This window comes from Lissotriton helveticus, chromosome 1_1 (genome assembly GCF_964261635.1).
Source record: "Lissotriton helveticus chromosome 1_1, aLisHel1.1, whole genome shotgun sequence".
Lineage (NCBI taxonomy): Eukaryota > Metazoa > Chordata > Amphibia > Caudata > Salamandridae > Lissotriton > Lissotriton helveticus.
The window spans coordinates 1052814909-1052838156 of record NC_136057.1 but is presented as its reverse complement, the minus strand read 5'-3'; the positions used below and the strand labels follow the sequence as shown (position 1 = coordinate 1052838156).

Below are 23248 nucleotides of genomic sequence, written 5' to 3'. Positions count from 1 at the left end.
CCACATTTCTCCACACCTCAACAATCTCAACTGGCTTCCAGACCAGGAAAGATATACATTCAAACTGCTCACCCACACCTCCAAAGCACTCCCCAACATCTGTCCAGTTTAGTTTAACCACAGCCTAAGCTTCTACCAACCCACTTGACACCTTTGATCTGTGTCCCAGACAAGAGCACACCTCCCTCTCATCAAGGATACAAGGAGTGGAGGACGCACCTTCTCACACCTCACAGCCATGACCTGGAACGACCTAACAAAACACCTCAGAATCTTCCCCTGCCTCTAGGACTACCGATGGAACCTCAAGACGTGTCTCTTCCAGATGAAAAACGCATGATCTCCTCCTCCCCCCTGAGGCCTGCCATACTCATTGTCCGGATACCCTCATGGAGGATTAGCTGCGCTCTACAAATTCACATAACATAATGCCCACCATATACTGCATATCAGCCTTCACCCTCTTCTCTATTTTGGCCTTAACTTCTTATTTTCCTAGATTTTTCTTTACCTCATCCACAGACTACCCAACTTTCATCCTTTTACTGTCTACTGCTGACTGTACAAATGTAATTATTTCATTTGCTCTTAGTTTTCTGGGTTCCCTCACCTTCTATCCTTTGCCCCTCATTCCACTCCATCTATACCTGCCATTTTCCTCTTCTCGAGACTCCTTACCATACCAGACTCTTTACCATCATCATGTCTTTCATACTTCATGGTGTCTGACAGTTTACCCGTACCGTCTTTCTAATTGTTTTCTCTTTCATCCTTCACTATTTTCCTCATGATCCTCACTTTGTTCACTCAGCTACAGTTTCCTTCCCACAAACTAGAATTGTCAACTTTCTCATTTATTCATTGTCCATTTCCTGACCTTTTCTAAATTCTGGCTTGTTTCTTTCTATTTGTGCTCTCAAACTTCATCCATATGCTTTTCCCATTATCTTCCTCAATTCATTTGCATGCTCCAGACCCATCACCTTTCTGTTCCTCATTACTCTTGCACCAATAATAATTTCTAAGCTGTCAGTTTCATGTACAAAAAAATCTCCAGCCACAAATAATATAACGTGTCATATTTGCTCGTGTGCCTCAACTCTGATGCTTTATTTTTGTAGCACATGCTAAGCCACTACCCAGTCTATGGTACAAAATAATAATAATAACATCACAGTAGCTTGTGGCGCAGTGTCTTTAAATTTGCAAACTGAGATACAGTCGTTTCACAACTACAGTTCAGAATATTCTCTCACTCTTTTAACTCATTTCTGAATTTTTTTTACTTTTGTGAAAGATGATGTTTTGCCATCTTGCGGAATCTTTCATGCCTCACTTGGCAAACATTTTTAAATATACATTCTGCTTTTTATGAGCCATTTCTTGAATCAATCTCCATGCTGTTTCTGTTGTTGTTTAAATCCTTACACATTATTTACACGTTTTGAGCACTGTGCCTGTTTAATGGTCATAACAGTCTCAGAATATATTTTTGCATGCGTTTACCTCTTAACAAGTGCATGGCACAATCACAGTTAATCGTGGATACTGTCTGCTATAAAATAATGTTTCCTGACCTTTTTTTACAACCACCCTACTCAACTGTGACTACCGAACTACCTGTGGCCTAAGGCGCATCAGTGTTTTCTAAATGTTAGTAGCGTTGCATCTCGCTTCAAGGTTTGATTCACAAGTTGCAGTTTCTCTCATTAGATTTCTCTGTTCATTGTCACACAGTATAATTTTTGACAGAATGTATATGAAATGGTACATAACCCAAAGGCTTTGTTTTGTACATTTTTTGTTTCCACAGTCTCAGCTATACTCGGACTTGTCTCAAATTCTGGTGTTTGTTCTAGTATAGTGTTGTAAACACTTCTAGCCATGAGGAGGGCATACTTGGGACGCACACGAGCAGGGCTTCCTTTTATAGCTTATTATGTGCTGGACAAACGGACTTCCATCCAGCAGACTGCCAAACAAGAACAAGCATGCATCTTGAGGAAAGAGGACTTGGGAGTAAAGGTACATCAGGCATTGTGCTATCAAAATAACCTGTTTGTCTGCATCGAAAGGGTCTTTATTTATAGTCCAGATGTTCCTACCTGCATGAGTGGATCCTAGAGCACTTCAAAGCCCTATAAAGGATGCAGTAGTATTAGTGGCAAGATCCAGCATTGTTTGTAAATACGGCAACAACCTCTAAAGCCTGTCATGTACCCAAGTTAGGCCTGATAAGAATTAGTGGCTGCTCCTGTCTATTAGTCATCGCAGCCCATACTCTATACAAAAATCACTACAGTTCAATAAAGTATTGAAAACACCCCTACATGTATTCTTTGTATATTTCTCTGAGAAGAAGAAGGCACGAATGACTGAGCAAAGAGTTGAAGTCTGTCACCATGGTTCCCGATGGAACAGAGTTGTCATGTTTAATGCTTGCCAGAACTGTTCGCTCACTATTCAGGTTTACGGGGGCTTACGGTGGCACTGTGAGCTAGTTGGTCCAAGGGACAGCATATCCTACGGGAGTGAATGGAACCAGTCTAGCACCATCCTAAGATTAAGCAGTCCGCAAATGTGCAATTCCTACTGATTAGTGAAAACTACACGACAAGCCTATATGGGCTATTGTTTAACACACTCCATGTTTGGCAGATATGACTGCATTGTAGCATCATTTCTTGACCTTACAAAGAGGAGCCTTAGGTTGGAAGAGTAAAGTAAAAGGGTAAAAATAGCTTGATAGTCGGAGTGAAGAAAGAAGCTGGGAGGAATATGCACGTCTCCTTTAAGGAACCAGCAACTTCCATCTCCCAGAATGCCTTGTATTGGCACTTGCTTGACAGCCTTAGTTCTATTTTCAGGCTCATTCTGATCTCAGAACAGAGGTTTTTTTAACCTATTTTGTGAAGATTTCTCTACAAAATCAAGAACCTTTCTGTTTCACTTGGCGTCTTTAAAGCATGTTCTCCTTCTTTTATTATCTTTAGAATGGGAATATTTTTCACAAATGCCTTCTTTTTTTGTGAAGTGCTTCTTCTGATGGAGGAAGAAGGAAGCTTCTGGCTTGTGTGCCACTGTCCGATTCTGTTAAATACTGTGAATTTTGTCAATAAGTTGACAAAATATGCCTTGAAAGACCAGAAGGAAATTTGCCTGAGAGGAAAGCCAGAAAACCACAGCGCTCAAGAGGAAATGAAACATCAGAGCATCATAGCCTGATGGTCATGGAAGTGTTCCCTTCCACAGTTTCCAGGACCTCTCCTTATAAACACTCTCAGACTGAGAGAGAAAAGGTTGAGGCAGAGTCACCATTACATAGTTACACTCACAACTGTGACTCCAGATTGATGTCAAAAGTCAGGCATCGAAGCACTGTTCAAAGATGAGAACAGTCTCTCGCGTGGGATCGACAGCATTTTCAAAGCACTTGACATCAAAGTTAACTCCAACTTTAGTGACGGCAAAGAAACACTCTGGCTTGGCTTTCAGATGTGAACACTGAGCCATTACACTAGTCAAAGCACTCATCTATGTCGAACCACTCGACATCAAAGCGCATGCCTTTGAAGCCCTTCTCTCCCTATTTGACATCACATTGCTCAACATCAAGACACTTAGGGGCCCATTAGGATGGCGGGCAGACAAAAGTCCGCCCGCCACCCTAGCGGTGTTGGGACCGGCCGCCAGTGGTGCGGCGGTCCCTCACCGGCGATTAGGATGCATTCTCCATTCCCAGCATTGTGGCGGGCGGTGCTGTGAGCACCGCCCGCCACAATGCTGGGAATGCACTTTGTGCATTGTGATGTACAAGGTGACAGGCACAGCGAGGTGCCTGCCACCATGTCCATGACAATGCAGGGGGGTACCATAGGTACCCCCTCATGTGCACCCCCCTCCCTCCAAATACCCTGGGGGCCCGCAATGGGCCCCCAAAAGCAAAATCTGCATGCCTTTCCATGGCGGCGATGCCCCCACGAAAAGCCTGCTTTCCACTCCCATGCTAATATGGATGGCCTTGTCTACTAGACACCGCCACCATATATAGCCGCATCTTCGCCCGGTAGACCGGTCAACCGGCAGAAAACCAGCGGACGGTCTTTGCGTCCGCCGGGGTCCCTCGCCATACTAATATGGCAGGGGAAATGGGTGGCGGGCGGGGTAGGATGTAGGGCGGAATGCCACCGCCATATGGGTGGCGGCGATCCACCCTACATCCTAATGGACCCCTTAGTTTGACATCAGTAGGTTTGTTGTTGACAGTGGCTTGTGCCTTGCCATCTGGACATCTGCCTCTGTCTTCTTAATCGATGAACTGCACTGCCAATGAAACCACCATAAATGTTTATACCAGCTGAAGTACCTTTTCACGAACCCCTTCCTCCAAAATCATTCATAATTCTTAGACTTCCTTTGATGTCTCCAATAAGGAAGATGCCTAACCCAGAACCAACTTATCTTCGCAAGAGAGAAAGGTCCCCCTCACTATTTTCAGAAAAACCGTCAAGGTCAGTTACAGATATCTCCACCTCATACGCACTGACGTAATCAATTTACTCCCCAACAAGGTCATCATCAGTAGATGACATAACCATAAACTGTACATTACTTTGGAAATGACAATAATATTTCTATCAGTAATTATGGAGATGCTTTAGTCATGATCCTCACCCATACTTTCACTACCTTTGGTTCCAGTTTATGAGGAAAAATTACTTATTCTAGCAATGACAATGGCCACTATTATGAGAGTCCTCAAACATAAAAATATAAATATGACACACTAGATCAAGACCCCATCTACCATCATCAAGAGCTTTTGGGGAAAAACATGCATCTGCACCTGAAACATCTGCTCCTCCTAATGGGGACAGTAAAAGGTTAGATGCAGCTGATAGGAAGGTTGGTGGCACCTCTGTTACAGCCTTTAAAGCAACTACCGCAATAGCTTCACTTTCCAAAGTTATGTCCGAATCCTTACAATGCTTTTCAGACAATCTTCCCAGAGAAAGAACACAGGACTTAGTGGAAATCGTCTAAGTGTAGATGCTAATTTCCAATAGAATCACCATGCTATACTGTATTTGGCAGATCTAACTATCTCCAAATTCTGGCATTGAGTTATGCTAAGAATATCATCCCTGTCTAGGTTTAACATATTTAAAACAAGAGGCCCAGCTCAAAATTATGAGCCTGCCTTTCACTGGTCCTGTTTTGTTAATTCCCCTTATCAACGATCAAATGCAGTGCATGCAAATCGAACAGAAACACTGAAAGCTGTTGACCTTGAGGAGAAAAACAAAATTTTCAAAGTCCACAACCAAGACTACCAATATTACTCAAGAAAGTGGATTAGATGCCCCTAGAGGTCATTTCAAACCCTGTCACCAAGTCAAGATCATATTATTTAAGAACACCTAGATGCAGTGGTCAGCAACAACATCGGATGATGACTGCCTCACTTCTTTTCTATGTGCCAATGTCTCAAAACATCTTATGTCTGACAAGCCTTCACCAAAGACAAATGGGTCTTGAACATTATCCAACAAGGCTATTCAATCCACTTCAAATCACTACCATCATCCATTCCCTCAAAAGCTACACCTAAAAATCAAATGTGCTTGTTAAAGAGAGAAGCTGCAACACTTTTACAGAAAGAGCAACAGTGCCCACTTCACCCTCTCAAAGAGAAAAGAGCTTCTATTCGAGATACTTTATGGTACATACAAGAGGTCCAGAACAGGAATTCAGACTCATCTTAGGGCCAGATATACTTAGCATTTTAACAGTAGCAAATGCTTCAGTTCAGGATGTGTAACCGTTAAAATGTTTTTTTAATTTACTAATACCACCATTTAAAAAGTTGGAAATGTTTTCCTACTTCTAAAATGGGACTCAGAATGGATACAGATACTCTATCTGGAAGGGACGTGTTGTAGGTGTCCCTTCCAAATACTGAATCGGTATCTAATATATCTATGTTTTGCAAACTAAAATTCAGTCACAAAACATTGATAATTCAAAGGAGATAGCACTCCATTCTCAAAAAGAAAGGGGTTCCTTTTTGAATGTAAAAAAGTTGAAGAGGAGGCAGTGGACCAGGGAGCACAGCCTCCTCTTAAACAAAATTCAAACAAATATTTACATTGTTCTTTTTACATACTGGCCCATTTCCTTTGAGGAAAACAATCTGCATTTAAACAAAAACAAGTTTGTTGTTTTAAAAAGCAGTCACAGACATGGTGTTCTGCTAACCGCAGCAGGTCACCATCCCTGTGATGGCTTACAATCTCCGTGAGTCCAAATTTGCAACTTACATCGTTAATATGCATGAGGCAGGCTGGTTTCGGACACACTACAATCTGGAATTTTAAGATCCGACCTACTAGTACATAGCCCAATTCTTGAAATTCGGTACTGGTTGCAAAAATAAAGGTCACAAATTGTGACCAGTATATAGTACATATAGCTGTTTGTTCGCAAGCTAGCCAAAAGATACATAAAGAAGGAAATATTTTAAATGCTAGCCCTTCATCAAAGTTCTCTGCAGCTCATCAAAATAAACTAGATATGTGCAGCGAATATGCAAGATGCTTACACTGCGCCTCTGGCCTGGTCGCCCCCTCTGCCTACCTGCTGCCCGCTGCCTTCCTGGTTTCTGTGCCGCTGCCCCAGACGCCGCAGGGCCGCCCTCCAAGCCTCTGCCTCCTGGTTTTCCCGCCGCTGCCCCAGTCGCCGCAGGGCCGCCCACCAAGCCCGACTTCATTTTTCCGCCGCTGCCAGCCCGCGGCCCCGCCCCCCGCCAGCCGATTGGTCGGCCCGCTCCCGCCTCCCCGCAGACCCTCCCTACCGGCTCCCTTCTTATGACGCCCCCGGAGCGACCGCGCAGCGGACGCGCGCAGCGGGAGCACCGAATGAGCGCCGAAGGTGCGCCAAAGGTAAGCCCGTCTGCGCCCGTCCGCGCCTGGACCGCGCCCAGTGCCAGGACCCCTGGGTCCCGCAGACACCAGCCCACCCGCCGGACCTACGACGCCGCCACCCTCAACGCACTCAACACCGACCGAATCCCGGGATGCTACCGAGCCACCCCGAGACGAACCCACGGACCCTTCAGCTGCCACGCCTGCAAGTTCACCTGCATCCGGACCTGGCCCGCACCAACACCCACCAAGCCGAACACCAGCAGCAACCACCTGAAGTGCATCCTCCTCAACACCCACTCCGTCCACAGACACGCCATCGAACTCTGGAACCTCCTCGACACCACAGCCCCTGACGTCGCCTTCCTCACGGAAAACTGGATGAACGACTCCTCAGCGCCCGACATCGCCATCCCAGAGGGCTACAAGATCACCCGAAGAGACCGCGACAACCAGACTGGAGGAGGCCTCGCCATCATCTACAGGGACACCATCCGCATCAAGACCAACACCGACGACACCCTGACAACCGCCGAACACCTGCACTTCCAGATCCACACGGACCCCAAAACCACCCTCAGAGGCACCCTGATCTACCGACCCCCGGGACCACGCACACAATTCAGCGAGGACATCGCCGACTTCATCAGCCCGCATGCCCTCCCCTCCGCCGACTACATCCTCCTGGGGGACATCAACTTCCACCTGGAGAACAACAACGACCGCAACACCATCACCCTGCTCGACAACCTCGCCATCCTCGGTCTCAAGCAGCTGGTGTCCACCCCCACCCACCTCGCCGGACACACACTCGACGCCGTCTTCTCATCCAGCAAAGACATCACCTTCAGCCACACCACCGGACTCCACTGGACAGACCACAGCTGCGTCCACTTCACCTTCAAAAGAACGACGATCCACCACCACCAGCAACAGTTTGCTCGAAGAAGCTGGAACAAGATCACAGCCGACCAGCTCGCCGCTTCCCTGAGCCAGCACCCTCCCGCCAGCTCAGCGAACCCCAGCCAGGCCGCCGACAACCTCACGAAGTGGATCAGCAACTGCGCGGACGAACTCGCCCCACTCAGGACCCCGCCCAACAGACCCGGCAGCAAGAAGGCCCCATGGTTCACCGACGAACTCATGAGCTCCAAGAAGAACTGCCGAGCCCTAGCGAAAGCTTGGAGAAGGGAACCAACTCCGGACAACATGACCACCCTCAAGCTTGCCACCCGGAAGCACCACCAACTGATCCGCGCCACCAAGAAAACTGCATTCAAGGACCGGCTGGACAACAACGCACACAACTGCAAGGAACTCTTCAACATCGTGAAAGAGCTCTCCAACCCCAACGCCGGAAACAACGACATCACCCCTTCGCAAGACCTCTGCAACTCCCTCGCCTCCTACTTCCACAACAAGATCGCGGACATACACAACAGCTTCAGCACTCAACCGACGCACGCCACGACCGAACCACCGCCCCCCACCACCACCCTCCGCGCCTGGACCCCGATCAGCACCGAAGACACCATCCGCACGATGAACTCCATCCACTCCCGATCTCCGACAGACCCCTGCCCTCACCACGTCTTCAACAAGGCCGACACTGTCATCGCACCCCACCTGCGGGACATCATCAACACCTCCTTCGACACCGCCACCTTCCCGGAGAGCTGGAAGCACGCCGAACTCAGCACCCTACTCAAGAAACCTACAGCGGACCCCACCGAACTCAAGAATTACCGCCCCATCTCGCTCCTCCCGTTTCCAGCCAAAGTCATCGAGAAGAACGTCAACAAACAGCTGGCCGCCTTCCTCGAGACTAATGGATCCCTCGACCCCTCACAGTCTGGCTTCCGAGCCAACCACAGCACCGAGACCGCCCTCATCGCTGCCACCGATGACATCCGAACCCTGATGGACAACAGAGAAACAGCGGCCCTCATCCTCCTAGACCTCTCTGCGGCATTCGACACTGTCTGCCACCGCACCCTAGTGCAGCGCCTCAGCAACGTCGGAATCCAGGAGAAGGCACTGGAATGGATCATCTCCTTCCTCGACGGAAGAACACAGAGAGTCCGTCTACCACCGTACAAGTCAGAGGCCACCGGAGTCATCTGCGGCGTCCCTCAAGGATCCTCGCTGAGCCCCACCCTCTTCAACGTCTACATGAGCCCCCTCGCGGCCATCGCTCGCCAACACAACCTCAACATCATCTCCTACGCTGACGACACCCAGCTGATTCTCTCCCTCACCAACGACCCCGCCACCGCCAGAGCCAACCTTCACGAAGGGATGAAAGACGTAGCCGAATGGATGACAACCAGCCGCCTGAAACTGAACTCAGACAAGACGGAAGTCCTCATCCTGGGCTCCTCGCCCTCCGCCTGGGACGACTCCTGGTGGCCCCCCGCCCTGGGCACCGCACCCAAACCGACGGACCACGCACGCAACCTGGGCTTCATCCTGGACTCCTCCCTCTCCATGACCAGACAAGTCAACGCCGTCTCCGCATCCTGTTTTCACATCCTGCGCATGCTACGGAAGATCTTCCGGTGGATCCCCACTGAGACCAGGAAGACGGTCACCCAGGCCCTCGTTACCAGCCGACTGGACTACGGCAACGCCCTCTACGCCGGAACCACCGCCAAGCTCCAGAAGAGACTCCAGCGGATCCAAAATGCCTCAGCCAGACTCATCCTCGTCATCCCCCGTCGCAGCCACATCTCTGGACATCTAAGAGACCTGCACTGGCTCCCCGTCAACAAGAGAATCACCTTCCGTCTCCTCACCCACGCACACAAAGCCCTACACGACCAAGGCCCGAGCTACCTCAACAACCGCCTCAACTTCTACGCTCCCAAACGCCACCTCCGATCGACCAACCACGCCCTCGACGCCGTCCGCCGCATCTGAAGAGCGACAACAGGAGGAAGGTCCTTCTCCTACCTGGCCGCCAAGACCTGGAACTCCCTCCCGTCCGACCTGCGCCTGACCCAAGACCACCTCTCCTTCAGGAAGAAGCTCAAGACCTGGCTGTTCGAGCAGTAGCCGCACCCCCCGCCCTCCCCCAAGCGCCTTGAGACCCTCCGAGTAAGTAGTGCGCTCTATAAATGTCTCTGATTGATTGATTGATTGATGTACCAGTGTTGAGGAAACTCAGAATATTCCTAAGATTCGTAGTAGAAAAATACATTTCAAATATACGTCCCCCCCACCCCCCATTCAGACCAAAGTCAGCCCCAACGTCTTTCTCCTAGTACATGGCTGAAGACGCAGCTTTTCTTCGCAGTCATAATATTTACATTTATGCCTACTTGACATCTCACTCCCCACAAAAACCTGTATAAGACTTCAACATAATAACTTTTCATATTCATCGCTGGGACCTTTAGATAAATCTTCAAAAATCAGTTACAGTGAAAAGCCTGACTAATTTAGAGGCAATCTTAGACAGATACTGAGGAGAAGTTTCTCCCACAAAGGAGAGATTGTCTTCCATCTTAAAGAGATTTGTTTAATTCAGCCAATCACATACCCTTCTTGGGTCGATGGCCCTTTTTTATTTACATATGATACAAGGCTTCATATGAGACCTTTGCATGATGTCTGAAAAACCAGTGACCTCACTAGAAGAGCAGCTGGGAGGGCAAGCTCATCCAGTCTCTTGCACATAGGCAACCTCTACCATGATGGTGCAAGAGATCCGATCTACTAAAGGAGTCTCATTTCATCAGTACTTTTGAACTCAAACAATTGTGATGGGTGCCTCATTGTTGAAATTGGGAGCTAATATGGAGAATTTAATGGTTCAAGGCGTGTGGTCTTGCATGTGCCCTACCAATATCCTGAGTTGGGAGCAGCCCATCTAGCTCTCAAGGCTTTCCTGGCATTTCTGGTGGTAAAAATGATTCTGATAAAGATGAACAACACAACAGCAAGGCACTGGTGCATCAGGTCCAGAAGTCTATTCCTAGAAGCCCAAGAAATCTGGAAGTAGTTGCTCCGCAGGATCTACAAATCGATCCCCACTGAAATAAGAAAAACGGTCACCCAGGCCCTCGTCAGCAGCAGGTTGGACAACGGAAACACCCACTACGCAGGAGCCACTGCCAAACTCCTGAGACGGCTTCAACGCATCCAGAATGCCTCTGCACGCCTGATCCTCTACATCCTCCGCCGCAGCCACATCACACCCCACCTAAGAGACCTGCACTGGCTCCCCATCAACAAGAAGATAACCTTCAAGCTCCTCACCCACGCACACTAGGCACTCTACAACACCGGACCAGCGTACCTCAACAGACGATTCAGCTTCTACACCCCCACCCGTAATGTAATGTAATGTAATGTAATGTAGTGATGTGTAATGTATAGGCATTTATATAGCGCACTACTTACCCGTAGGGTCCCAAGGCGCTTCGACCGCTGCGAAACCCTTCCTGGCTTCCCTGAGAGATGGTCCCTTAATGGGTATCTCCAGGGTGAGACCAGGCATCCCCGGCGGTCTGGTGGGGCCGTTAGTGAAGATGAGGCAAGCTAATGCCCAGAGTTGCCGAGTGTGATCGCTGATCAGAGTGGGCACCGAGGCGAGAGAATTATCGAGTCCGCTGACCCTGGTCCAGAAACCTGCCGCGCCGGGAATCGAACCCTGGTCCCGGGCCGTCCTCTGCTCTCGGGTCTGCCGCCTCTAACCAGTGAGCCACACTACTTCACTACTTCACTCTCTGCTCTGCTCTGCCAACCTCGCCCTCACCACAGTCCCCCGCATCCGAAGAGCGACCTCCGGCGGCAGATCGTTCTCCTACCTCGCCGCCAAGAACTGGGACACTCTCCCCATCCACCTACGGCAGACCCAAGACCTGCTGACCTTTAGAAGACTCCTAAAGACCTGGCTTTTCGAGCAGTAGCAGCATTCCCCACCCCTCAGTGCCTTGAGACCCTTACGCGTAAGTAGTGCGCTCTGCAAATGACAGGATTGATTGATTAATAGGGAATTGTCAATTCAGAGACTGCAGTTTCTGGGTCTGCAGAACTTGCAAGTAGACATTCTCAACATATTCATCATAGAAAATTATTGCCCAGAGAGTTTGGGAACCAGGCTCCATGGGCAATGTCCATTTGATAGAAAGGGCAGAGAATAAAGCTGAAACACTCTGGACCCAAAATGTTCTTAATTTCTAAAGAGTGCTCAAGACAGTGGTGGTTTCCACACCCTAATTTCTCAAAATGTACAAACATTCAAACCAAAGCTATGGCCCAGGAGTCAAGGTCAATTGTACGATTTGCCAGCATGGCTTCTTTGGTCGTGCAGCATGGATAGCTTCACCTGTCACAAGCCTGCATGGGTGTTTCAAGAGTCCAAAACACAATCCACAAGAACGTCATATGCCTTTAAAGGGAAAGGGTTCTTTCTTTGGTTTATTTTATTTATTTATAAAGTTTTATATAGCGGGTCCTCTCTTCTGGCAGGAAGAAGTGATGTGTCTTTATCTCATTCACCTTGCCCAATAAAACCTGCAATATTTGTCTATCAGAGTGCTTTTGGGTATCATTACAGCGTATAAAAAGGGTCCTTCGGAAAGGTCATTCTTCACTGTCTCTGTCAACATCCACATCTGAGAAGGTTGAATTCTGGTATATTCTAGATTGATGGTTCCTCCATTTGATCTTATACATATGGCTTCATTACAGCATCTTTCATGAAAGACAGATTTCTAAGTAGGTCATAAATACTGCCCATAGAGTAAGTGACCTTTAAGGCTTTTTAATGGTAGAACCCTATACTGTCTTACATTCCACCAGATTGGTAATGAGGATACACACTCCCCTAGTCTCCCTACCAATAATTTCAGCTGTTAATTTTCAAAACTATGCATCTGTGGATCTTGTAATCTGTGGCTCAAGGATATCCCACCAACCCTTTTACATATTTTATTCAATCGATGTTCAATCCTCCCAGGTTAGTAAGTAAGTTGTAAGTATATTGACATTGCTTTGCATTGTTTAGTGAGAATCAGTATATTTGCAGTAACTTTATCGTCATCATAACGCAGAAGCGTTTGTTGAACAGCGCCATTGTCAAAGGCCATAACCCTACCTCATGTGTGCCCCTCTCTAAAGTGGCCCATACCAGGTATCTAAGGGACGAACCTCAACATGCATAGACTCCGTCAGTTCTCATTTCCTCAGTTGGGATCAATCATAGAGGATAAGGTCACATGCACGTTAAACTCAGCAATGTGATCAGGATCTCCTGGGTCAGGTGCATATGTGCCAGCATGGCATACAATACACACAAGTCAGAAGCTCATGCAAATTGTGCCTCTGTGTAAACAATCTAGCCCTAGGACAGCAGGCTTCAAACAGGACAGAAGGCTGCTTGAGAAGTGCAAATTCGATAATGCAGTAAATATGGGAACATGGCTTCGACGCTGAGGAGGATGGCCACGGGTTGAGGAGGCTCCGCACCCCACCACGCTTGCTTGAGGCCATGGGAATGTGAATCACGTCTTCTTGCACTGCCTGACAGTCCATTTTAGAGTACTTCAGTGGCACGCCAACCACACCTCACCTCAGCATTGTGGCCGGTATTTTCTTTCTTAACAAACCCGCCATTGCAGCTGGCTAGCTCTATGACAAGGTTTCTCTTCATTTTACAGAGGTATTTGTACATTTCTCCTTCAGCATGTTTCCAGTACTTTACCACAGAAGTGTGTTTTTTTCATGACGCTGCTTCTGTTTCATATTGGCTAGCAGAAATAGCTTACTAATACTTCAAGTGCCATTCCTCTCACAAATATACATTTTACTTTTACTGGTCTCTGGAGATATTAATGTATGACTTGACCCTTTAGCTCTCCATATATTTTCTGATTTTAAAGAACTTTGCCAGGGTAATTTATGCTGTCTCTTTGATATTATTACTTCTTGTATGTGGAAACTGCAGAAGTTAAAACTTACACAAACGTCGCTCATTGATCACCAGTCTGACTGACTGTACAGCTCTGCATAACACTAAATCAATGGCAACTTCTTTGTCATTGGACACCAAGCCAACTTCTAAGCTTCAACCTGCTCTCACACTTCAACAGGCAGGGTCTACTTAACGCCTCAAACAAGATCCTCCCTTGCCAGATAAATTGTCTTCCTCCTTCTCTATGGAAATCCTATTAGAAAAAATTTGAGCTCTCCGCCCCTTTGTGGAAAAGACTCATATCAGAAAACAGACCTTAGTTACAAAGTGATCTTCTGTGGAGTCTTGAATTGCGGTGCTGAGCAACGAATTAGCGATCTTGAGGATGAAGCTTCCAAAATGGTCATCATGCAGACAGAGATTAACTTGCTCAAATATGTGGAAGACCTTGAAAACAGAAATAGATACAATAATCTTCGTATTTATGGTCTTCCTAAAGATGCGAAGGCCAACGATCTGGTTTTCTGCTTCATCACATTTTTACCACAGCTTTTTAATCTGCCTGATCAACCGAAACTCAACATTCAATGTGCTCATGCATTTGGTTGTACAATTTCTTTTTCACCTAAACCTAGAGGGATTATTATCCTATATTAGTATGCACAACGCAGCACACATAGAAACAACAAAAACGAGGAGAAAATAAAAAAATGTTCTTGTTGCGGCTGTTTAGGACCTGGTTTTCCTTGGTCTTAATTTTGGCGCTGCCCCGCATTTACGATGCCCTTGAAAATATGGGGCAGCGTCAAAATCAGTGGGTGTTGCAGTTGAACGCCCACCGCAACACCCATTGCCTACCCCTTTCATGATAAGTAATAACGTGAAAGGGGGCCTTATTGACAAGGCTGCGTTAAGCCACGTTAAGTGGCTTAAGGCTTCCTTGTGAAAAAGGCGAAGCCCCTATTGCCACTACAACATCCTGAAAAGTAATGCTGTGGTGGCAATAGGGGATTGTAAATATGCCCCTAAATTTTCTATTTTATTGAATTTGCTACTAGACATTCTTGTAACCTACCTGAAAACTCCCCTACTTTTACTCACTCTTCACTTCAGATTTTATCTCATTAGACCCAAAGTTTCCCTCCTTTATAAATTATTACATTCTTCTTTACGGTCAAGATCTAAATCTTCATTAGAATCCTTGTGGGAGGCCAATTCTAGACATGTTTGACCAACTTCTCTCTGGGACAAGATAAGGCTTAAAATACACAAACCTTCTAGAATGGGCACTCTATATTTTATTTATAATAGGCTTCTCTTCGCTCCACAATCCATATCTAATTTTGGGATTACAGCTGATTCCAAATGTTGGTCCTGCTCATTCCCAACCATTCAGCTAAAAGACGTTATTTTTATGCCCCAATACTTTGATTTTTTTGGGCATAGGGTTTGGAAACAAATTTGTTGTATTTTTCAAACTTCCATTCCTTTTTGCTTCTCTTTTTTCTGGGCAGCCTACACTGCAATTGGCAGTCCTCCATTTCCAATAATAAACTGCTAGATCTTTTGCTTGCCATTGCTTTTCAACAGATTACTACTAATTGGAAGTGTACACCTAATATATCTTAAAAAGCCGGGTGGTATGCAGTTTTCCATCATCTCAGGTTAGATAGGCTGTAGGCTGAATCAATTTTTTGCCACATACCAGTGATTTACTATGGTTACCCCTTACCAACTTACTGGACACCATTAGGGTCTAATACCAAGCAACTATGATCATTCCTTACTTTCAAACCTTCCTGAACAATATTGTATTCTCTGTTTGCCAACCCTCATATTGCAATGTTTGCTATATTAACTCTTGCTTTAATGTTTATTTAATTACTATTATTCATACATACCAGTTAGTTAAACTGATCTTTTTTGATAATGGTTATTCTTGTACCTTTGTCTTTCTCTCCCTTACCTCCCCCTCTGCATTTCCTAGAAAATCCATAAAATGTTATAAGCTTATTTTCTACTATAGTTAATTAATTGTACTTTCTTTGCTGTAACCTTTTTATTTGTTATACTATTATAATGGTAATCATACTTTGTTATTATGCTGATGTGAATATTGTTTTTGACGTCCCAACTAGTAAAGTGTTCATTTAAAAAAAAGTTTGTTAAACATGATAATGACGTTAATAGCGCTGATTATCAGAATTATAAAGTGCAGCATACTCTAAAAATGGTTGTATGGCGCAGCCAAACATATTTAGAGATAAAAACAACTTCCAAGAAAGAGAGAAAGAAAGGACAGTAGGGCTTACAAAAAGAATTGCTAAAGCTATATTGCAGCATGGATATTTTACCCAGCTGCACAATTGCTTTCTAGAAATTCAGAAGCTCCAGAGAAAATTGAGATAAAATACATAATTTGTCATGGTGTTTTAAAAAAGATGTGTTACTTTTTAGTTATACATTTAATTTTCACCACTGCAGAGGGGTGCTGAGCGAAGGCACATAATATCGAGATACAATATAGGGTATTGGGTTGTACAAGTAGTTTTAGGCTTTAGGGGTGGATAAGGGTATGGGTGGTGAAAATGTGTTTAGGGGTGTTGTGTGGTAAGGGTGTTTTATGGGTGGATAATGCTACTGGGTGGTAAGCGTGTTTTTAGGGTTTAGGGTGGGTAAGGGTATTGGGTGTTAAGGGTATTTTTTAGGGTTCATGGGGTGGGTAACAGTAGGTGGTAAGGGTGTCTTTTTAGGGCTTAGTGGTGGGTAGGGTATTGAGTGGTAAAGGTGTTTTTATGGTTTAGGGGTGGGTAGGGGTAGTGTTTGGTAAGGATGTTTTTAGGGTTTAAGGGTTGGGTAAGAGTATTAGGTGGTAAGGGTATTTTTAGGGTTATGGGATGGGTAAGCGTGTTGGGTGGTAAGGGTGTTTTTAGGGTTGGATAAGGCTACTGGGTGGAAGTCCATATTTAGGGTTTAAGGGTGGCTGAGTTTAGGGGTCTATAAGGGAATATATATATATATATATATATATATTTACAAATATATGCATATATATAGATATATACAAATACACATATATGTGTGTGTATTTATCTATATATATTCATAGAGTGAGAGAGAGCGCGAGAGAGAGTTTTCACTAGCCTGATATATACTTACATTTCTGATGGATACATCTGCCTGTGGATTCTTCACCTTTTGAATTACCCCTTGTGCAGCATTCCACGGAAACTTTTTCATAGCTCTTCCGCGTCGACAAGGACGTCCCAATGGTACAGGTCCGCTTGCGACTCCGCTTGACATCTTCGGTGCCATAAGTAGATCTCGCCGGCGTGCTGATGTCAGTTCCCTTTTTTCCGCGCCGTCGATGCATAACGGTATTCTAGGACTCTCCATTTCTTTGTGGTTTAACATTGTTACAGTCGTCTGCAATTGTAGCAGTGTCACGGCTGCTCAGAAAAAGTCTGGATTTAAACCTTTTACGGAATGTGGGGGACATATGTCCATCACAGACCTCCACAATGGTTGCCTTTGGTGCCTGACCACAAAGATGAGGGATGCTCTTCGTGTTGACGTATGAAACTGAAGGCCCTCAAGGAGAGGTAAGTGAAACTGTTCATGCCCTGGGCGAAGATGCAGAAGAAGGGCCAGAAGAGGACAAAGTCGAGATCTAAGTCGTCGACGCCACACACCTCGAAGTCGTTGAGGGAACACAGGAGGAAGCAGTGTCATGGCTCCAGACATCGCTCTTCTAAAGACAAGTTGCCGAAGTCGGGGTCCACAGCCCTACGGCGTGACATGGAGGATGAGACCTCACCTTCCCCTTTACCACAGGTGACTCCGGGTCATTCTCCATCTCTGAGGGACTGTCCACGCCCAGGGAAGCGACTCCCTTGCCTCTGACCACTCCGCCCCTGCTCCGCTGTCTCCGGCGCCGCTGCCGGACCCAGGTTCCGGATCCGTACCCACGTTTTCCACATGAATCTTTGCATTTTTTAAATGCAATGTGTGGCATGTTTGCAAGGGTGGCTAACCCTTCCGGTGCACTTGGTTGCCCAGTGGGACGGTTTTCTTTCAACATGAGCTTACCCCATCATTATGCCTAGGCAACTTTTATGCCTTCCATGCCAATGACCCCGAATTGGCCGGTGCCGTCTTGACTTCGTGCGGCGCCTCCAGCCATCCTTGAAGGTCCTCCATCGACGCTGACTCTGAAGTCACTGGAGCCGCGTCTGGTATCGCCGATCCCAAAGATATGTTCAAGAAGGGAGGCACAGAGGCTTCTGGGAGAGGAAGAATTCCAGGAATAACAGGAAGAAGCAGAGGAAGGGGAGATAGTGGATCCCATGCATGAATTTGAAGGGCTTCAGGAAGCTAGTGGGCTGGATATATCACCAGAGTGGGAACTTTCTTCTCCTAAGGCTCTTCCTATCATCCTGTCATCCGGAAGGCTGCTTACCGTCTGGATTTGCAGTTGCCCACTGCAGAGGTCAAATCGAACACTCTGATGGAGGTTCTTCACTCTCCCTCATCGGTGAAAGAACCTTTCCTTCCATTTAATGAGGCTTCAACGGAACCCATTCTGGAAGTATGGCAAACGCCCATGGTTCCCCCAGCTGTATCCAGAACGGTGGCAAGGCGATACAAAGTTGTACATGGGAATCCAGCCTTTTTATCAACGCACCCTTCACCCGAGAGCTTGGTGGTTCAGGCTTCATGTTCTTCAAAGCAATCTTCTGGTTCCTTTCCATCCACACTGGGGGATAGGGACTTAAAAAATTTGGAGCAGTCGGTGAAAAAGATATTTTCATCAGCCAGTATGGCTTTAAAGTCGACTAATGGTACATGCCCGCTGGCACGCAACATCCATGCGTTGATGGACTTAGCTAGGAAAGTGATTCCTAAACTCCAAGAGGATGTCCAGGGCCACTTTGTAGAGGTGCTGTCAGACACTCAAGTTATTCAGTCTGGGCTTGACACGGCTGACTGTTTTGCTAGGGTGATAGGTTCCTCAGTGGCAACTAGGAGGCACAAATGGCTGATAGGATCAGGTTTCTCTCCAGATGTTCATGTCACACTTTCTTTTGATGGCTCTAGATTTTTCATGACTAAGGCGGACTCAGCGCTACAGCATTTTGAAGACAGTAGAGCTACCGCTAGATCTCTAGGTTTGCAATCTCAGCCTAGGAGTTTTGGATACGAAGATTTTGGGGCTTTGGAAAGGCTACTCCATTTCGGGCCCAACAGCAGCAGCAACAACAGGTGAACCCACTGTATAGAACCTACAGAGGGGAGGGTAGAGGTCATCTGCGAGATCTGTTCGCCAAGAAGTCTCCTCCTCTCCTGTTGCCCCAACTGGCCCCCCAGGAAAGCAGCTCTGGATCCCCCATCTTAAAGAATGTTGAACCAGTGGGAGGTGGGTGTCCCATTTTCTACAAAACTGTAAATCTGTTACATCAGATCTTTGGTTTTGAATCTTGTAGAAAATGGGTACTCCCTTCCTTTCAGGGAGTTTCCCCCTCCTATCCCCACGTTCGGAGGACCATCTGTTGCTCCTGCAACAAGAGGTTCTGTCCTTGCTACAGAAAGGTGCAATAGAGGTTGTTCCGGGGCAGGAAAGGGGTCAGTGATGGTACTACGGGTATTTCCTGATTCCCAAAAAGGACGGGCGATTCAGACCGATACTAGACCTCAGGATCTTAAATTTTTACCTCCAACAGGAGAAATTCAAGATGTTGAACCTAGCTCAGGTTCTACTGGTGCTGCAGCAGGAACACTGGATAGTGTGATCGATTTACAGAATGCATACTTTAACATTCCCATCCTGGAGTCGCATCGGAAGTATCTCTGTTTTGCAGTGAGGTCTCAACACTACCAGTTTGCGGTTCTTCTGTTCAGTGTTACATCCACATCACAGGTCTTCACAAAGGTGATGGCGGTGGTAGCAGCACATCTCAGAAGGTCAGGGATTCCTGTTTTCTCCTATCTGGATGACTGGCTGCTCAAGGCAAAGTTGCCAGAGATAATGCTTCCTCATCTGCAAGTAACAACATAGCTGTTGTTCGACTTGTTTTTTTTTTTATAAATGTACCCAAATCTCACCTGGTACCCTCTCAGCACACCCTGTTTATAGAGGCAGTACTGGACATTACTGTGAGTCGTGCTTTCCCGCCTCCTCAGAGGATTCCAGACATCCAAGCTAAGATTTCAATGTTTTCAGATGGAGCGGCTGTTCCAGTCCTGAAGGTTTTACGCCTGCTCGGTCTGTTCACTTACTGCATACTGTTGGTCAACCATGCACACTGGCACATGAGGGCACTCCAGTGGTGCCTCACCAGGCAGTGGTTTCAGCACAACGGGGATCCTAGGGAGGTGGTCAGAATCTCCAGAGACACTGCAGCAGAGCTGTTATGGTGGAGTATTCCAGGCAACCTGTCTCAAGGGAAACCGTTTCAACCTCCTTCTCCGGTGGCCACAGTGATAACGGATGCCTCCACTCTAGGATGGGAAGCTCATCTGGGGGATCTGGAGATCAAAGGCCTTTGGTCTCCAGAGTAAAGATTGTTTCACATCAATCTTCTATAATTGCGGGCAATACGTTTGGCTCTCAAAGCCTTTCTTCCCTCCCTTCGCAGTCAGTCAGTTCAAGTGCTGACGGACAACACTACCGCAATGTGGTACATAAACAAACAGGGAGGAGTAGGGTCGTATCGTCTCTGCAGAGAGACTCTGCGACACTGGTCCTGGGCTCAGGGCCATCATATTTGTGTAATTGCAAGTCATCTGGCCGGGGTGTTGAATGTGCGTGCAGACAGTCTCAGTCGTCAATACTCGGCCGATCACGAGTGGCGTCTTCATCCAGAGGTGGACCATCGCATTTTAAGGATGTGGGGGTTTCCTCGGTTGGACCTGTTTGCCACTAAAGAGAACACGCACTGCCCGTCGTTCTGCAGTATCCGATGCAGGGAGCGTTGGGGACGCTTTTCAGTTATATTGGGGCTCCCAGCTTCTTTACACGTTCCCTCCCATATCCTTGATTCCTCAGGTTCTGAGGCCCATTTGTCTGATATTCTGACTTTCACTCTTTCCTTGGCTCAACAGGGTTGTGCAGGAGCAACTGTTAAAGGCTACTTGTCTGCATTGTCGGCATTTCTTTGCTTACCAGATCAACCCTCTTTGTTTTAGTCTCCTATATTCATGAAATTCATTAAGGGTCTCACTAACAGGTTTCCTCCCACTCCATTTTTCATGCCTCAGTGGGATTTAAATTTAGTTCTTACTTTCCTGATGGGGTCCCCCTTTGAGCCTTCACATAGTTGTCCGTTGAGGCTTCTATTATTCAAAACTATTTTATTGATTGCGATTACCTCGGCCAGGAGGGTTAGTGAGCGACAGGCTCTTAGTTCTAAGGCTCCTTTCACCTCTTTTCATGCAGATACGATGGTTCTTAGGACAAGAGCTGCTTTCCTGCCTCAGGTAGTTACTCCCTTCCACATGGCCGGGGTGTTGAATGTGCGTGCAGATAGACTCAGTCGGCAATACTCGGCCGATCACGAGTGGCGTCTTCATCCAGAGGTGGTCCATCGCATTTTAAAGATGTGGGGGTTTCCTCAGTTGGACCTGTTTACCACTAACGAGAACACGCACTGCCCGTCGTTCTGCAGTATCCGATGCAGGGAGCGTTGGGGACGCTTTTCAGTTACATTGGGGCTCCCAACTTCTTTACACGTTCCCTCCCATACCCATGATTCCTCGGGTTCTGAGGAAGAATCGCCAAGACAGTGCATTAGTCATATTGATCTCCCCGGATTGGCCAAGAAGGGTGGGGTACACAGACCTCCTTCACCTATCGTCTCACCCACCGCTCCGTCTCCTTCTCAGGGCAGACCCCACTCGCAGTTGGAGGTTCTATACCCCCATCTCCAGAGTCTGCAACTTCATGCCTGGAGATTGAACAGGGCAACCTGAGTTCTTTCTCTCTCCCACCGGATGTGGTGGATGTTAAAGGCTACTTGTCTGCATTGTCGGCCTTTCTTTGCTTACCAGACCAACCCTCTTTGTTTAAGCCTCCTATATTCATGAGATTCATTAAGGGTCTCACTAACAGGTTTCCTCCCACTGTATTTTTCATGCCTCAGTGGATTTAAATTTAGATCTTACTTTCCTGATGGGGTCCCCCTTTGAACCTCCACATAGTTGTCCGTTGAGGCTTCAATCTGTACCTCAGCCAGGAGGGTTAGAGAGCTACAGGCTCTTAGTTCTACGCCTCCTTTCACCTCTTTTCATACAGATAAGATGGTTCTTACGACAAGAGCTGCTTTTCTGCCTAAGGTGGTTACTCCCTTCCACATGGGGCAGTCTATCACGTTACCCTCTTTCTATCCTCACCCGTCTAAGGAGGAGGAGAGACTTCACCACCTGGACCTTAAGAGGGCAGTCTGCTTCTACCAGGACAGGTCTAAAGACTTCAGGCTGGATGGCCAACTCTTCATTGATTATGTGGGAAAAATTAAGGGCAAGGCTGTCCATAAGTGAACACTGTCCAGGTGGATCATCCTCTGCATCAAGATCTGCTACACCTTGGCCAAGAAGGAGCCTCCTGAAGGTATTCAAGCTCATTCCACCAGAGATAAGTCTTTTTTTTCGGCTTTGGCTAGAGGTGTCCCTGTTGTAGATATCTGCAAGGCGGCAAATTGGGCCTCCCTCCAAACTTTTACAAAGCATTACTGCTTAGATTCAGAGGTGAAGAGGGACGACCACTTTGCACGATCTGTGCTGCAGGATTTTTTGGTATAGGTAGGCAGACACCCTCCTCCGGGAGCTTGGGGATTCAATTCAAAAGGTGAGGAATCCACAGGCAGATGTATCCATCAGAAGAACAAGTTACTTACCTTCCATAATGCTTTTTCTGGTAGATACAGTATTTGCCTGTGGATTCCTCAATGACCCACCCGCCTCCCCCTTGTCTGCCTACTTATACCAAAAAGACTTTTGGGTATGACATTCTTGTATTTCATTGTCATTTGAAATTATATGATGCTTGTCGCTAGGAAAGGTCTATATTTTTGAATTTACAGTTTCTTTTTGGATCGTATACTGTGTATACTTGTGCAAATGTTGTATACTGTGTATTCCTGCGAAATGTTGTTGGTTCACCTGAGAGAGCACAAGTTTGGGAAAAAATGTATAAGTACGCCATATTTACAAGCACGTAGTTAGTTAACATGTACTTTGCACCAGAGTGTTTATATTTAGAAGTGAAATACACCGAGTGTCTTATATTCAGTGGTGAAATGCATAGAATGTTTAAAGTAGAGTAACGATAATCATAACTGTGTGAGACTAATGTAGAAATGTTTGGGATGAATATGAAAACCTCATGTTCTCATGTTAAAGGAATAATGTA

The 23248-nt window shown here is 46.6% G+C and overlaps 2 protein-coding genes across 5 annotated transcripts in view; one reads left to right on the top strand and one right to left on the bottom strand.

Moving 5' to 3' along the window:
• SHANK3 (SH3 and multiple ankyrin repeat domains 3) overlaps positions 1-23248 on the bottom strand; it is a 2381185-nt gene that overhangs the window by 249009 nt on the left and 2108928 nt on the right. The window lies entirely within an intron of this gene.
• LOC144820423 (uncharacterized) overlaps positions 1-23248 on the top strand; it is an 858373-nt gene that overhangs the window by 564347 nt on the left and 270778 nt on the right. The window contains exon 7 of one of the 4 annotated variants that reach the window (XM_078677934.1): positions 1814-2319. The exons of the other annotated variants lie outside the window; for them this stretch is intronic. The gene's annotated coding sequence lies outside the window, so the exon portion shown is untranslated. Of the gene's footprint in view, positions 1-1813; positions 2320-23248 lie in introns of those variants that run through there. 4 annotated transcript variants of the gene reach the window in all.